Source organism: Ursus arctos, unplaced genomic scaffold, assembly GCF_023065955.2.
Source record: "Ursus arctos isolate Adak ecotype North America unplaced genomic scaffold, UrsArc2.0 scaffold_19, whole genome shotgun sequence".
Classification (NCBI taxonomy): Eukaryota; Metazoa; Chordata; class Mammalia; order Carnivora; family Ursidae; genus Ursus; species Ursus arctos.
In genome coordinates, this window is record NW_026622863.1 from 3,400,743 (window position 1) to 3,415,268 (window position 14,526).

The 14,526-nt window shown below is 54.9% G+C and overlaps 1 long non-coding RNA gene across 1 annotated transcript; it reads right to left on the reverse strand.

The window, feature by feature from the left end:
• Nucleotides 1-244: 244 nt before the first annotated feature.
• Nucleotides 245-3,187, reverse strand: LOC130544161 (uncharacterized). The gene is made up of 2 exons (XR_008960193.1): nt 2,455-3,187; nt 245-2,355 (listed from the first exon to the last, which is right to left on the reverse strand). It is a non-coding gene; the product is annotated as an uncharacterized LOC130544161 (long non-coding RNA).
• Between the last annotated feature and the right edge of the window lie 11,339 nt (nt 3,188-14,526).

Consider the following 14,526-nt stretch of genomic DNA (forward strand, 5'->3'; position numbering starts at 1 on the left):
ACCGAAAAAGCAAAATTGTCTGAAGTCTCGCCATTTTCTGAATATCTTTCTGATCACTTCTCCCTAAATGTCAGAGCTCTGTATTTTGGAATTCTGAAGTCCTAGATTTAAATTTTTTGAAAGAGATGTGCCATGAAACACTTTTATAGGATTGTAATTCATTATTTCTGGAACCCATACATTGCCCACTTACATTCATGTCCTAAATTCTCTGTATCCCCATCTGAGACATATTTGGCAAGAGTTTTTTTGTTTTAATGAAAGGTATTTATTGAAGTACAACGTATACGGAAAAGAGTACAAATCACAAATGTGTAGCTCAGTGCATCTTCACAAAGTGAACGAAGTAGACAGGCTCCTGTCTCAAAACATAGACTCTTAGGGGCGCCCGGGTGGCTCGGTCAATTGAGCATCTGATTTCGGCTCTGGTCCAGGTCATGATCTCAGGGTGGTAGGATCGAACCCCGCGTTGGGCTCTGCGCTCAGCGACGAGTCTGCTTATCCCTCTCCCTCTGCTCAGGCCCCTATATATATATGTAGGGCCTCTGGTGGCTCAGTCAGTGAAGTGTCTGTCTTCAGCTCAGGTCATGATCCCAGGCTCCTGGGACCGAGTCCACCTTCCAGCTCCTCGCTCAGTGGGGAGCCTGCCTCTCCCTCTCCCTCTGCCTGCTGCTCCCCCTGCTTGTGCTCTCTGTCATATAAATAAAACTTTTAGGTATAAATAGAGAGAGAGGGAGAGAGAGACTTTTCAGAACACTACCGACGCCCCAGAGTCCCTCGTGCTCACGCCCTGGATTAGGACTGCCTGACTTCTGAGCGTGGCAGAAAAGTTTACAGTACACACCCTAACTGTGTCTGAGACTCATTCACATCGTCGTGTGTAGCAGTTTTTCCATTCCTGTGTAAATAACAGTATCAAAGAACCCCACTGTGGGTACCTGTCACTGTTGGTGGACATGTGGGCTGACACAGACAGCGCTGCCATTCACACTCTTGTTCGGGCCCTTTCGTGCATGTTTGTCTCAGGATTACGTGTAGCGGTGAACCTGCTGTCGGTGCGTGTGTGCAGGTTTTAGGGACGTATTGTCAGCGTGTGAGCTGTCCCGTTTCACCGACACTGGGTGTTGTGGGTCTTTAATTGTAGACATTTCTGTGGTGTACACTGGTGTCTCATGGATTATTGGTCTTAATATGAAAAGCAAAATGACACAGCTTCCAGAAAGTCACACAAGAATATACTCATGACCTGGGCTTGGCAAACATGTTTAAATAGGATGTATGAATCGATTGTACTACATTGAAATCAAGAACTTCTGTTCCTCAAAAATCATAATCAGGGTGGCCCAGGGCAGGAGAAGATACTTATAACACAGTCACTGCACAAAAAACTTCGATATATCCATCCAAATACACTAAAAATTACAGATCACTTTTTCAGAATAGTTTGACAACCCAACTGATTGGGCATTTCCCAAAAGAAGATACCGAGGTGGCCAATAAACATATGAAAATGTGCTCAACTAGTATCACCCAGAAGCAAACTGAAAGCACAGGAGTCCGTTTCTTAACGGGAAGGAAATGTCAGGAAGCAGAATCCTCTACGAGTGCCCAGCTCAAATACCCTGGCCGTCCCCAGACACCGTCACACAGCTGTGACTTGGGGCCAGATCTCCTCCAAAGACACAGCCACCTCCATCTTCTTCGGTCCTGGGGTCATGTGTGCCCGAGACTCCGCTTCAATACCTGGCCCAGGCAAACGGGGAGCAGCAGTTACAGGGTGCAGGCTTCAGCTGGGTTTCTCCTCGCCGACATAGGGCGTTGACCTCTGCAGATCTTCAAGGAAGATGACTCCCGTGGCCTGCCGCCCCGCCATCCCAGCCTCCTCCCCGTCCTGCCCTGCAGCTCTGAGCTAGTCTTTCCAGAGTGGAATTGTTCTCTTAATCACCCATAATGCCTGGAATTTACTCAGCTCCTGCCTTCTGAGGAGCTCAAAGTCATTTGCAGATCCTGCTGGTAAAATGGCTGCCCCGTGGTCAAGCTCTCCGCTAAATTACTTCTGTGCTAAGAGGTAGTTTCCACAACGACTCCTCAGTCCCGGAGACCTGGGGCGCCTTTATGAGCTGGCTCTGTGCTGGCTGGAGCCCCAGGAGGAAGGCACTGTTCAGCCAGGCTCTGCAGGGTGATTGGGGCGGGGGGGGGGGGGGGGGGAGGGGCGGGGGGGTGTTCTCCATAATTACAGGAGCGTGGTGATCCAGGTGGGCTGACGCACCTGCAGACCCAGCCACGTGCTGTGCCACCACTTGTGCCTTGGCAGAGGGAAACTGAGGCAGGGCTTCTCCCAGGCGAGTGGGGAGGCTGGTCGCAGAGAAGAGGAGAGTGTGTTTTGGTTGGGGAACCAGGAGAGCAAAGCAGATGGGGAGAAACCCAGGACCCCAAAAGTAAGTTAGGACTTACCTGCATATTTTCCCCTTTTCAGCAAGGGGTCCCTTGGCTCCCTTCCCAAATGTGTCTCCCAAGCAGCGCACCACTTAGGCCCCAACCAGCCAGGGCCTCAGGTACCCTTCTGTGGACCCAGACAGAAGGGGCTGAGTTCGAAGGCAAGAGCCGTCCCTCTGGAGAAGATGGAAGCCGGGGGCAGAAAGACGTCCCTGAGGGATGCCCACCTGAGCAGTCAGAGAGGCAGGACCGAGCCAGGACCAGGAGTTTGGGTGGGGGAGCTGGGGTGGGCACGGAGAAGCAGGGCGTCGGTGCCAGAGGAGGCTGGTGGTGGATGCCAGAACCCTCAGCCAAGGGGCTTGGGCCCGGGGGTCGGGGTTCCAGCTGACTAGCTGGTATCTGGCCATCACCCCATGGAGGAAGTGTGGACACTGCCTATACAGGCTCCGTGAGGTGGGGCAGGGAGGGACTATTCCAGAGCCTCAGGAAAAGGAAGCGTTCTTTTGTGCAGTTTCCCTCCGTGCTGGTGACCAAGAAGCTCCCTGTCGTAAGAGAAAATGTGGGATCCCTTCCTGCCCCCTCCCACATGGCCTAGTTCTCCCAAGAAACTGCCAGCAGCTGCTCCAGCTTGCTGAACCCCCAGGGGCACTCAGACCCACTCCAGACCCCCAGAAACACGCTGCAGGGAAGAGGCCTGGAAACATGCATCTCTGACAAGCTCCCCTAATAGAGCCTGGCTTTCTGTCTCACTGTCCTTGGGTTAATTTGGGTAGGAGATTGAGGCTCACAGGCTAAGCCTGGAGCTGAATAAATTTGTCATTTATTGTCCCCACTCCCCCAGAGCCGTCAGCTGGGGCAAGACCTCCCCAGCACCCCAAACAGTTCAGCCCAGGCTCTGTTCTGCTGAGTCACTGGGGAAGGAGCGCCACAGGCTGACAGGCACATCACGGCTCACCTCCACCCTCTGACGGATGGATCTGCCAGCACCCCCCGCCCCCCGCCTTCCCAGGACCAGGAGAACTGTTTTAGAGGTGGCACACTGAGCTTTCAATAGGCAGAAAGTTCCATTGCGCCAGGGCAGGCAAAACCTCCCCAGTCAACTAAAAAGAGGAAGTGCAGCCGCGGGGCCTTTCCTGGGGATCTGCCCCACCCCGCTCAACAGGCCTGGCCACCCAGCAACCCAGGCTCTGAGAGGATATGAAAGCCCCAGACGCAGGGCCTCCTTCCTGCAGCGCACCAGTGGCAGGAAGTATAAGGTCGCCAGTTAGCAAGCTGGGTCGGTGTTGGCCTGGCCTCTGCTGCTGCTGCCGCCGCCGCCACCACCACCCCTGCCAGCCAGGGCACCTGAGACGGGGACTTTGACCCCAGCTGAGGTCACAAGGGCTGAGGAGGTGGAGGCTAGGTTGGGTGACCCTCCAGGCCTTACCGAGTCTGTTGTCCCGGAGCAGGCGCTGGGAACGTCCTGGAGACACCAGAATTCCAAAAGTCTGGACCAGCCTGGAAAACTGCCCCATGGCTGTTTCCCTCCTGCTTCCAGAGGCGCCTCGAGGCTCCCTCGCTTACCCCAGAGGCCTTGGGTTCAACTCTGCATCAGCTTCTGTCCTCTAGATCAGCTCTGTTATGACCAATGCTATCTGAAGTATAGTGGGGAGCGTGGAAAATGAGCAGAGGCCGAGCTCGGCCATCAGCAATATTTCTACCCAAGGATGCACAACCCAGCACGCCATTTGCTAAAGCATCGGGATTGTAGGGCCCCTAAAGGAACTGCAGGAAGGGAAAGTCACCAGGGCATCCCAGGGCCCCCTTAGGGCCTGCCTGGACTGAGTTACAGGTCCTTGAACACTGAGACTTCCCGTGGGGACCAGAAGACCCTCTGTCTGGCCCCTTCCAGCCCGATCTGCGATCTGCATCTGGTTACGGCTGTGTTTCTCAGCGTAGGGGTGGGGTCTGGGCCCTGGGCTGCTGAGCACTGAGCATACCGCCCCCCCCCAGCCCCCCACCCCCTGAGCCACTCCACTGCCTTGGGCTCCAGGCTCCATAGCGGCTTTAATTCTGGGAACACTCTACATTCTACTCCTAAGGGCTCAGAGCCTTGTGGCGATGCTTCCATTCACACTCCAAAAGGCTCCGAAGCTAAGTGGCGCCCTGGGGAGCACAATAGGAAAAGAGACCCATCTGCTCACTGCCTTCCCAGAACTGGAGTGGCAGGTGGATTCGGGTGGGCCTCACAGGCCTGAACAAACATCTTTGGCTTGTCCTTGGCCATGGCTTCCTGGAAATCCCTGCTCTGTCAGCCAGGCTGGTCTCACTACCACCGACCACAGCTCTTGGCCACGTGTGAAGTCCTTGTGTCTCTGTGTGTCCACGCGCTCATCTGCCCTCTACCCAGGCCTGTTTCAGGTTGAAGCCCCCAGGCTGGGATCAGGTTGCTTTCTCGCCCTGGCTTTTCTGGCGTCTCTGGTGGCCGTCCTTGGAGCACTCCACCATCTCCCACCCCACGTGTGGATGCCCCTCCTGCCACAGGCTGTGTTCTGCTCGTTCTCCCTGAGCTCTGCCTGCTCTGGTGTCTGGGCCACAGGCAACCCGCTCACAAGGGCAAACCCTCCCTCCCAGGCTGGCAAGTCATCAGGTCAACCGTCGTGAACCAGCGAGGTGACAGCATGCCTGATATACCCAGACTCTGGCACTCACTGGGTCTTGAGGCAGCTCACCCCAGTTCTGATTGCCAGAAATTTCCCCTTCTGTTATACATAAACCAGTCCCCTTCTGACCCCAGTGCCAGCCCCCAGAGCCCCACAAGCGTCCCACAGCCACCTTCCCTGGAGAGCCTTTCAGAAATGGTGATGTCCTCCACCTCTCCACAACACACCCCACCCCCGGCGCCCATCGTGGTTTGATTCCCTTCGCCACGTGGGTTGTATCTCCCATTGGCCCATCCCTCTATCCTCAAAGCCAGGAACTGGGGATATGAGCCAGGGATTAATTGCACAGAGTAAGCTTCCGAAAGTCACGGGGGCCATTGGAAGGACTGAGCTTAAAGATAATTTCCGTTCTCTGCAAAGGCCAGGCATTTAGTCCAAATGAGCAGAGTCAGGAGAGGGCCAGGCCAGCAGGGGACAGGGAGCAGCCAGAGCCCAGATGGCCATCCCAGAAGGGCGAGCTACTATCCCCAGCCTGAGACGCAAGACGGCCACTGATCTCTTCTCCTAGAGGTAAGGGGGTGCTGCTGGGGGCCTTGCTAGGGGCTTCAGCGCAGGGCTTGCAGGGAAACGCAGCCTCGTCCCCCTGCCCCATCTCCAGACCTCTCCAAGTTTCGGGGAGGAACCCTCTTTTTGTCCTCACTCTGCAACTTCCCGTCAGTATTTAACACCACCTTCTGGGTGCCCAGCGGTGTGCCAGGCACTTTCCTGGACCTCTTCTCGTGAATTTTTAAATCTGTGTGTTTATTTTCTTAGAGCAGAAGCCATATATACCCCTGGGGTTTTTTAAAGTAAAGATTACAGGGGCGCCTGGGTGACACAGCGGTTAAGCGTCTGCCTTCGGCTCAGGGCGTGATCCCGGTGTTATGGGATCGAGCCCCACGTCAGGCTCCTCCGCTATGAGCCTGCTTCTTCCTCTCCCACTCCCCCTGCTTGTGTCCCCTCTCTAGCTGGCTGTCTCTATCCTGTCGAATAAATAAATAAAATCTTTTAAAAAAAATAAAAGATTACAGAAAGTTACAGCAGAGAAAGAAGCCCCAGTGTGTCTCCTCTCACCTCCCCAGTCCACAGTTCAGTGGGAGTCGTCCCAATTTAAATTGAAGGAGATAGGAATTCAGAGGCAGGCAGGAGAGAAAGTTCGTTTCTTCTCCTGTCGGCTGGCTGTGCCCCGGGAGGAAGACGATGCTCATCTGTTTGCACAGCAGCTTGCTGGTAGGAGAGCCCGCTGCCCAGCAGAGAACCTCCAAGTCTTCGGAGTTTCGTCTCTAGGCAGCAGGGAGTGGTGACTCCCTTCCGTCTCCAGCGAAGGCGGGCAGGCCTTCCAGGGGAGTGAGCTGCTCTCCGGGGCCCCAGGGCACCTTGCAGGTGGACCTAGGACTCAGAACCCCCCTTCTATGTGGACCCCCATCCCGCTGAATATTTTTATAGCTGGAAAACATAAAGGTGGAGCTGCTGGTGGCCACGTCCTCAGCAGCGTTTAACTTGGCGTTAACTTGGTGCACACCTTTGAACGCGGTGTGCTTGGAGGGCCGCTGAAGTCGGTGGGTGACTCTTCGGTGTCCAGGTGGATTTGTCCAATCCGGGGAGAGCCATCTGCAGCCAGAGCGGGCACCACCTGCCTCTCCAGGGATTAGCCAGGGACCCAAGCATAGGGCGCGACTGGGCACCTGCGGACTTGAAAAATGATTTCAATCTCTGGAAAAGGAAAGCAAACCAGCACTGATCAGAGGCAGTATATGAAAGGGGTGAAAATGCCAGTCCTGAAAATGGCTGGCTGAGCTCAAATCCCGGTTCCATCATGAACGAGCTGGTAATGCTGGGCAACTTACTCAGCTACCCTGCCTCAGTGTCCTCACCTGTAAAATGTTCTTGTCCTTAGACCAGTTCTTTTTTTTTTTTCAAGATTTATTCATTAGAGAGCGTGTGTGTGAGCATGAGCACAGGGAGGAGCAGAGGGAGAGAAGCCTAAGCAGACTCCCCGCCAAGCACGGAGCCCAACACAGGGCTCAATCCCAGGACCCTGAGATCATGACCTGAGCCGAAATCAAGTCGGCCGCTTAACCGACTGAGCCCGTCAGGCGCCCCTAGGCTGGTTCATTAGTGTCGGGCGCATAGTAAGCGTTCAACAAACATTCACAACTTCTGTGGGTTCAGGGCGGCTCTTACCAGACACTGGTCACGTATGGCCACACTCTTGTTCCACATCAGCTCAGGGACATAGGGACTCTTATCCCCTCTTTGAGATGTGGAAACCAAAGGGCACGGAGGTCAGGTGACCTTCACAAGGCCATTCTTTAATTCACCTTTTAATTCAGAGGGGCTTTAATTTGTTATTATGAAATACCTCAAGTACAATACCTTCTCATGCCCTCTTGTATTCAACACCGAGGAGCGTCTTGCTGTCGTTGCTGAATTTGTTAAGAGTTCAAATGTTGAGGGACACCTGGGTGGCTCAGTTGGTAAAGCGTCTGCCTTCGGCTCAGGTCATGATCCTGGGGTCCTGGGATCTGGACCCATATCATCAGGCTTCCTGCTCAGCAGGGAATCTGCTTCTCTTTCTGCCCCTCACCCCGCTTGTATTCTCTCTCTCTGACAAATAAATAAATAAAATTTAAAAAAAAAAGAGTTTGAATGTTGAGCTAAGACCCCCTCTGTCCTCCTCTCCCCTGTGGGAGTCAACCACTCATCTGAGGCTGGTAGGCACCCTTCCCTAGAGCCCACTAGCATCGCCATGTGAACTTGTATGCCGCTTTGTCTTTCCAAAGTGTTCCCATCAACATCATACCGTCTAAGTTTATGTTTCCCCGCTCAGTAAGCCTTTGCTTGTTTCCTGGGTGGACGCCCATAGGTCTGGTTTTTTCCCTTGGCTGCGGTGCGATCTCCCATCAAATAAATAGGTCGTTCATGAATGACCATAACGTGCTACAGACTGTCCATCCGTTCTTCTGACAAACAGCAGTCCCTAGTTCGCAGTTTCACCTGTGATGCTAAGTGAACACCCTCACGCCTGCCTGCTCCCGCTGGCTTGTGTGGGTCTCCCAGGGGACACAGGCCCCCCAGTGCTGGGGCTGGGCAGCAGGGAACAAGCTCCCCAGATACTGCCTGGGTCCTTCCATTGCATGAGCAGGGAAGAATTCTCAGCACTCCAGCCAGAACCAGCACTTTCAAGTCATCCGTTGGGCAGGCGTGCAGTGGCTTTGCCTCATGATCCAGGCTTTAAATGCTGGTCAGCACCTACAGCTCTCCAGGGACTGGGCGTCATTACCAAGGAATAAAGCAAGGACCAGAAACCCCGTCTCCTGAGCCCACTAGGAGACTCTGGACCGACCACCTCTGCCCTTGCATCCTGTAGCACCCCCCCCCCCAGCTCTGATTTACCTAATGGGCTGTTTACATACCTGCCCCCGACGGTACTACCGGGCCCCCCACCCATAGTGCTACTGGGCCGTGGGCTCCTCCAGGGCAAGTCCGGGTGTCACTATTTTTGGTATCTCTAGATCTGTGCTGCCCGACACAGCAGCTGGCAGCCACGTGTGGCTCCCGAGGACTTAAAATGTGGCTGTTCTTTTTTTTTTAAGTAGGCTCCGTGCTTGGCATGGAGCCCAGCAAGGGGTTTGAACTCATGACCCTGAGATCAAGACCTGAGCTGGGATCAAGGGTCAGATGCTTAACCCACTGAGCCACCCTGGTGTCCCCAAAATGTGGCTGTTCTGAACGGAGATGCCCTCTAAGTGTAACATACATTCTGCCTTTGAAAGACTGAGTACAGAAAGAAAGAATATAAACTCCCTTATTAATAATTTTTATATTGATGTGATGAAAGGGTCATTTTCTGATAAATTGGGTTAAATGAAATATGCCATTAAAACGAATTTTGCCTCTTTTTACTTCTCTTAACAAGGCGCTAGGAAACCTGTAGATGGCACTTGTGGCGTGAATTAGATTTCTGAGGGACAGCGCAGCCCTACACAATGCCTGGCCGGCCCTTGTGGCAGGCGCCCAGGGCAAGTCTGATGAATGAGTGAACGAAATCAGATACTTAGGACGGGAACATCCGAGGTGTAGCCGAGCCCCCCACCCCCCGGGCCCCACCCCTGGTTCCTCAGATGGTACCCACCTTACCTGAGAGCCCTGACACCCTTCCCTTCCTCCCTGCCCCTCCTGCCCCCAGGAAGTGGAGGGTGGGCTGCGGGAGACCGGCTGGGAGAGAAGGCCGGGCTCTGCCGGGCCAGCCTCCCCTGAGCAGGGCCTCCCTAAAAGCCCCACGCTGATAGGGAGGTACTGTCCCAAAGAACAGCTCAGGTCCCTTTGGGGTCCGGTGAACACCATTATCCCCCTCCCAGCCGGGGCATGTGACCGCTCTACCCTGCTGGCACTGTCCCCGAGCCCACGGGAGGCCAGGGCCACACTGTAGAGGGTTGTGAGCCAGCTGCTGTGCCTGCCCAAGGCCTCACGGAAGAAGAATGCCCCTGGGCACGGTGCCCAGGCCCTGCACTCCATGGGGCCACTTTGATGCCCTGAGAAAGGTTACCTTTGAAGCTGCCAGCAGAGCAGCTGAGCCAGGCGGGGCTGGAACAAAGAGCCCTAAGGTTTCTAGCCCTGGGCTCCCTGCAGAGTTACCCCTGAGCAATGGGGGGCCTGGTCTGAATTGTCGGGGGGTTCCCCTCTCCTTCCAAAGATGGGCAGAAACCTCACCCATATGGAAGCTTTGGGAAGAAATCTGTGTCACTTGAAGTTTCGGGGGACTGAATGTTACCCCAGTAGACACAGTGCTTACACATTTTAATAGGTTTAGGCGGGAAATGTTTACCAATGACGTTTACCCTTTTCTCTGTGACAAATGGTAACCATTAGGTCCGAGGCTGGACAGTTGAATGGTGACACCCTCAGACCCCAGTCTTTCTGTTGTCCCCAGTGGCCACATTTCTGGGCCCCCAGCTTGCTTTTCCTAGTTCTTCGTTCTCCTCCTCCGATACTGGAGTTTTCATTGGCTCCTGCTGCATCAGGGCATCTGCTGTCTGCGTCCTTCCCTGACCTCACTGTCCCCCCGCCCACCTAGATCCCCTCTGAAGTGACCCCTAGCAAGTTGAGCTGGAATAGCCACACTTACTCAAATGTGTGTCACCTATGGACTGGGTCTTACCTCTGACCCCTGGGCGTCTTTGGCACAGGGCTTCGGGGTTTGGACAGGTGAGGTCCCCAGACATGCCCTCAAATGAATGGCATTACTGTCCTTATAAGCACATACTGATATGTGCACGAGAATGTCTATCAAGAGCCACAATTCCCTGCAGATCACAAAGTACCAGTCTTTTTGTCTTCAAGATGGTTCTAAGATCTGCTGTTTGCCTGAATTTGGCAAGATCGAAATTAATTCAACAAAGCAGACTCACCTGTGGGCTGAAGGAGGCACAAGACTGGGAGCGGTCCTTGATTCCTCCTGTCCCCACCCCATCTACTGGCCACAGATCCCGTCCCTGTCCCCCCCAGGGATTCCTCCTCTGTCTCCCCCATCCACTGGCCACAGATCCCATCCCTGCCCCCCCAGGGATTCCTGCTCTGTCTCCCCATCCACTGGCCACAGATCTCGTCCCTGCCCCCCTACCCAGGGACTCCCCCTGTCTGTCTCTCCACACTCAGGACCTCAGCTCCGGCCCGGGTTGGGGCCTCCAAATCTCCTGCCTTACGAGGTTCCACCCCAGAACCCAGTACACTGATGAAAATCTCACCCACACCCACCATCAAACACTATTGGCTCCAGAGATTTTTTTTTTTAAGATTTTAATTATTTATTTGAGAGAGTGAGAGAGAGCCCGAGAGCAGGGTGAGGGGCAGAGGGAGAAGCAGACTCCCTGCTGAGCAGGGAGCCCAACGTGGGGCTAGATTCCTGGGCCCTGGGATCATGACCTGAGCGAAGGCAGACGCTTCACGGACTGAGCCACCCAAGCGCCCACATTTCCATGTCCTAAGTGAACTTTTATTACCTTCTATTTTGCAGCTTTGTCTGTATGTTAGAACCTATGGATTTTTTTTTCTTTTACATTTAACCTCTGGACTGAGTCATCCATTCTCCGCATTCAGTTTCCAAAGAGACAAAGAATATGAAGTGGAGATGGTCCAGGCCCCCACCCGGCTGCACGCAGGCTGCCAGCAAACCTGGTCTCTGTAGACCCTCCAAGTGCCTGGCGCTCAGGCAGACACGTGCAGAGCCGCGTCCTCCTCCCTTGTGAGTGAAAGGACGGGGCGTCCTTGCTCCTCTGCACCTGGAGAGCTCTCTGTCTCAGGAAATGAAGAGCTGGTGTCTCCTACTGCAGCAGAGCAATTGTATTTGTTGTTTATTGTCCTTTCCTGCAGCCCCGGACCCACTTCACAGGCCCCCACCCCAGCACGCCTCTTTGAGCTGTCTGCTCACCTGCTGGACACCCATCACCCTTTCCCCATTGTCAGGAAGCCAACCTCCAGAACACGCCCCCAGGGCCCCACGGGGTCTGGCCCCTCTGACCTCCGGCCACAGCTCCCCCTCCCTCAGCCCCTCAGCTTCTCTGCTGGGCCTCCCGAGGGCCTTCGAGGTGGGGCTGTCACTCTCTTCCTGCCATCATCCCTCCAGACACCTCCTTGCCTTGTCCCTGGACTCTGCCATCTGCTGCTCCTCCCCTGAACTTGGCTTCCACGCCCCCCATCATGCGAGCCACCATGATGGCAGAGCTCTGCCTCACCGGCCCACGGTCTCCGTGAGGCAAGGGGCTTGCTGGTTCTCCAAACCGCAAGCATCTGTCAGAGGACAGCCACTTGTGAGGTGCTGGCCCAGGTGCGGGCTGGGAAACAGAGGACTTGATGCCAAATCCCACAAGCACCCCTAACGCCCGAGTTCCGGTCAGAGTGACTGTCCGCAGACCCCCCGAGGTGCCAGGCAAGATTCCTTCTGCCTCCTGGCCACAGTCCTCCACCTCTCCGTCCTTCCATTCCCCTTCTGCTCTCCCCACCCTCCTGGCTGTTCTAAGGGCCCGCCTTTTGCCCTCTTGCCTCCTCTCTGCCGGTGTGAGGGTCCCCAGCCTCCCCTCTACTTCCTGCAGAACTCTTTCAAAAGCCCCAGAGCCGGACCCCTGTTCACGCATCTGCTGGCCGCCTGGTCATTCCAGGCCCCACGTTCCCAGGGGAGGGAGGGGGGTGCTGCCTCTTCCGAGGTGTTTCTGTGTCCCTGTTGCATTACAGGTAATGAGGTGTCCTTTACATACCATAAAAGTCACCTCTTCCAACGTGCAGTTCAATAGCCTTTAGAAAGTGTCCAGCCCCCACCTGCCCGTCTGCAGCCCTCCTCATTCTCGGCCCAGCCCTGGCAATGGCCAGTCTGCGTCATGCCCGTTCGGCAAGATTCAGGTGAATAGACGCGTGTGATCTGAGCCCTTTCCCATCTGGCTTCTCGCACCCGGCATAGCGATTTTGAAGTTCATCCATGTTGTGGCACGAGTGGGTGCCTCCTTCCTTCCTTCCTCCCCGCACCTGAGGAACGCCCCACTGTGCGGACGGAGCCCCGTGTGTGCGCCCACTGGGTGGTTGTGAAGAAAGCCACTGTGAACACGTGTGCGCAGGTCTCTGTGGACACAGGCTTTCATTCCACCTCTCCCGTGAAATCGGTAGGTTCTATGGTAGATGAATATTTCAGTTTTTAAGAATCTTCCCAGCCATCTTCCAGCGTGGCCGTGACCTCTTGCGTTCCCCGTGGTCATGTCAGACCTGCTGCACATCCTCACCTGACATCTGCTATTTCCCGTTAATATTATTAAGGCCACCCTGGCCGCATCTCACCATGGGTTTGACTTGCATTTCCCTAACAACTAATGACCTTGAGCTTTTTTTCCGGTGCTTCCCGACCATATGTGTATCTTTGGTGGACTGTATTCAAATCTTTTTTAAATTTAATTTTTAAACTTAAATTTAAGTTCTTAATTGTGTTACTTGGCTTCTTGTCATCGAGTCCAAAGGCTTCTTTCTGTGTTCAGTCCTTTCTCAGGTACGCGATTTGCAAATACGTTCTTCCAGTTAGTGGCTAGTCTGCTGATTTCTATAATGGTGTCTCTTGAAGGTTTTGATTTTGGGGATGCGGCCATCAAATCTCGTGACTTTCTGTCTGTTGGCAGATGCTGCTTTGCCTGCGGGCTGTGGTGGTCTGGGCTCTCGTGGGGCGGCTTTCTGCCCTTCCCCCACGGGCAGCCCCAAACGTCCCTGGCGGGGGGGGGGGGGGGACGGGGACACCTGCGCTCTCATGATGACTCTGGTCCACAGTGTGCACCGAGGGCAGCAGACTGACACCTGACTGCCAGGCAGAAACCCGGGCTCTGCCACCCCTGGCCCAAGACCTGGGGGGAGTGAGGCACGGCTCCCGGTCTCAGCCCCTTGCCCATATGAGGAGGGATTATAGTGTCTGCGTCAGAAGGTCATTCCACTTACCACGGTGCCCAGCACCCAGCCAGCGCCAAGCCCGCGTTAGCTCTCACTTGTCTGGTTCTCTGAAGTTTATAGTGGGCTTACGTGCACCCTCATGTTTGACCCTCCCGCAGACCTGGGAGCTAGCGCTCCTCCCCCCATCTTCGGGGAAAGGCTGAGTGACCTACCTGCATAGGGCCTCACAGCCTGGAGGGGCTTGCGGACTGCAGACCCGCTACTTTGCTCCCTGCTCCCAACAGCAACTCCTAGAAGGCTCGAGACTCATTCCCCAAGTCCCCAAGGCCCCATGCCCACGTGGATGCAGGGATGAGACCCGGTCACTGCTGCTCCCAGCCCAGCCCTCAGCCGTCAGCCCCCGAGGGAGACGAAGCTGTGACACAGAGCCTGGTCATCAGGGCTGGAGGACCCTGGGCATTGGGGGAGCGTGGGGGAGGGGGCATCTCAGCCTTCCCCACCGTGGGCTAACCCCCCTGCAGCTCCTTCTGACAGCCTGGGAGCTGCAAGGGCTCTCGCGGGACCCTGTGGGGCAGACAGCCCAGCACTGATGGGGATGTCCCACCGCGCAGCCGCCAGCTCCCGTCTCCTGGGGCCTGTCTCCCCAGGGCCTGAGTTTCTTTTTTAACTTTTATTCAGAGAATTTTCAAGATGGTTGAGGAAAACTAAATTATCGTTGTAAGACGCGAATTGGCAGGAATGTGTCGAGCCAGTGCTTATTTATATCTAGAACACTCACTGTGTCCTGTGTGAAGGAGAATGCATTTAGCTTAATATATAAAATGAATAAAAGGGAAAATTGTCATTTAAAAAAAAAAGGGAGAGAGAGGATAGCACAACCCGTCCCATGGCCTCGTCAGGGGGCTCTCATCTACTCTCCCATCCACTGAGTGAACTCCAGGGCATCAGTCCGCTCCTGGAGCTCCCATTTCCAACATCCCGCCACACCCTG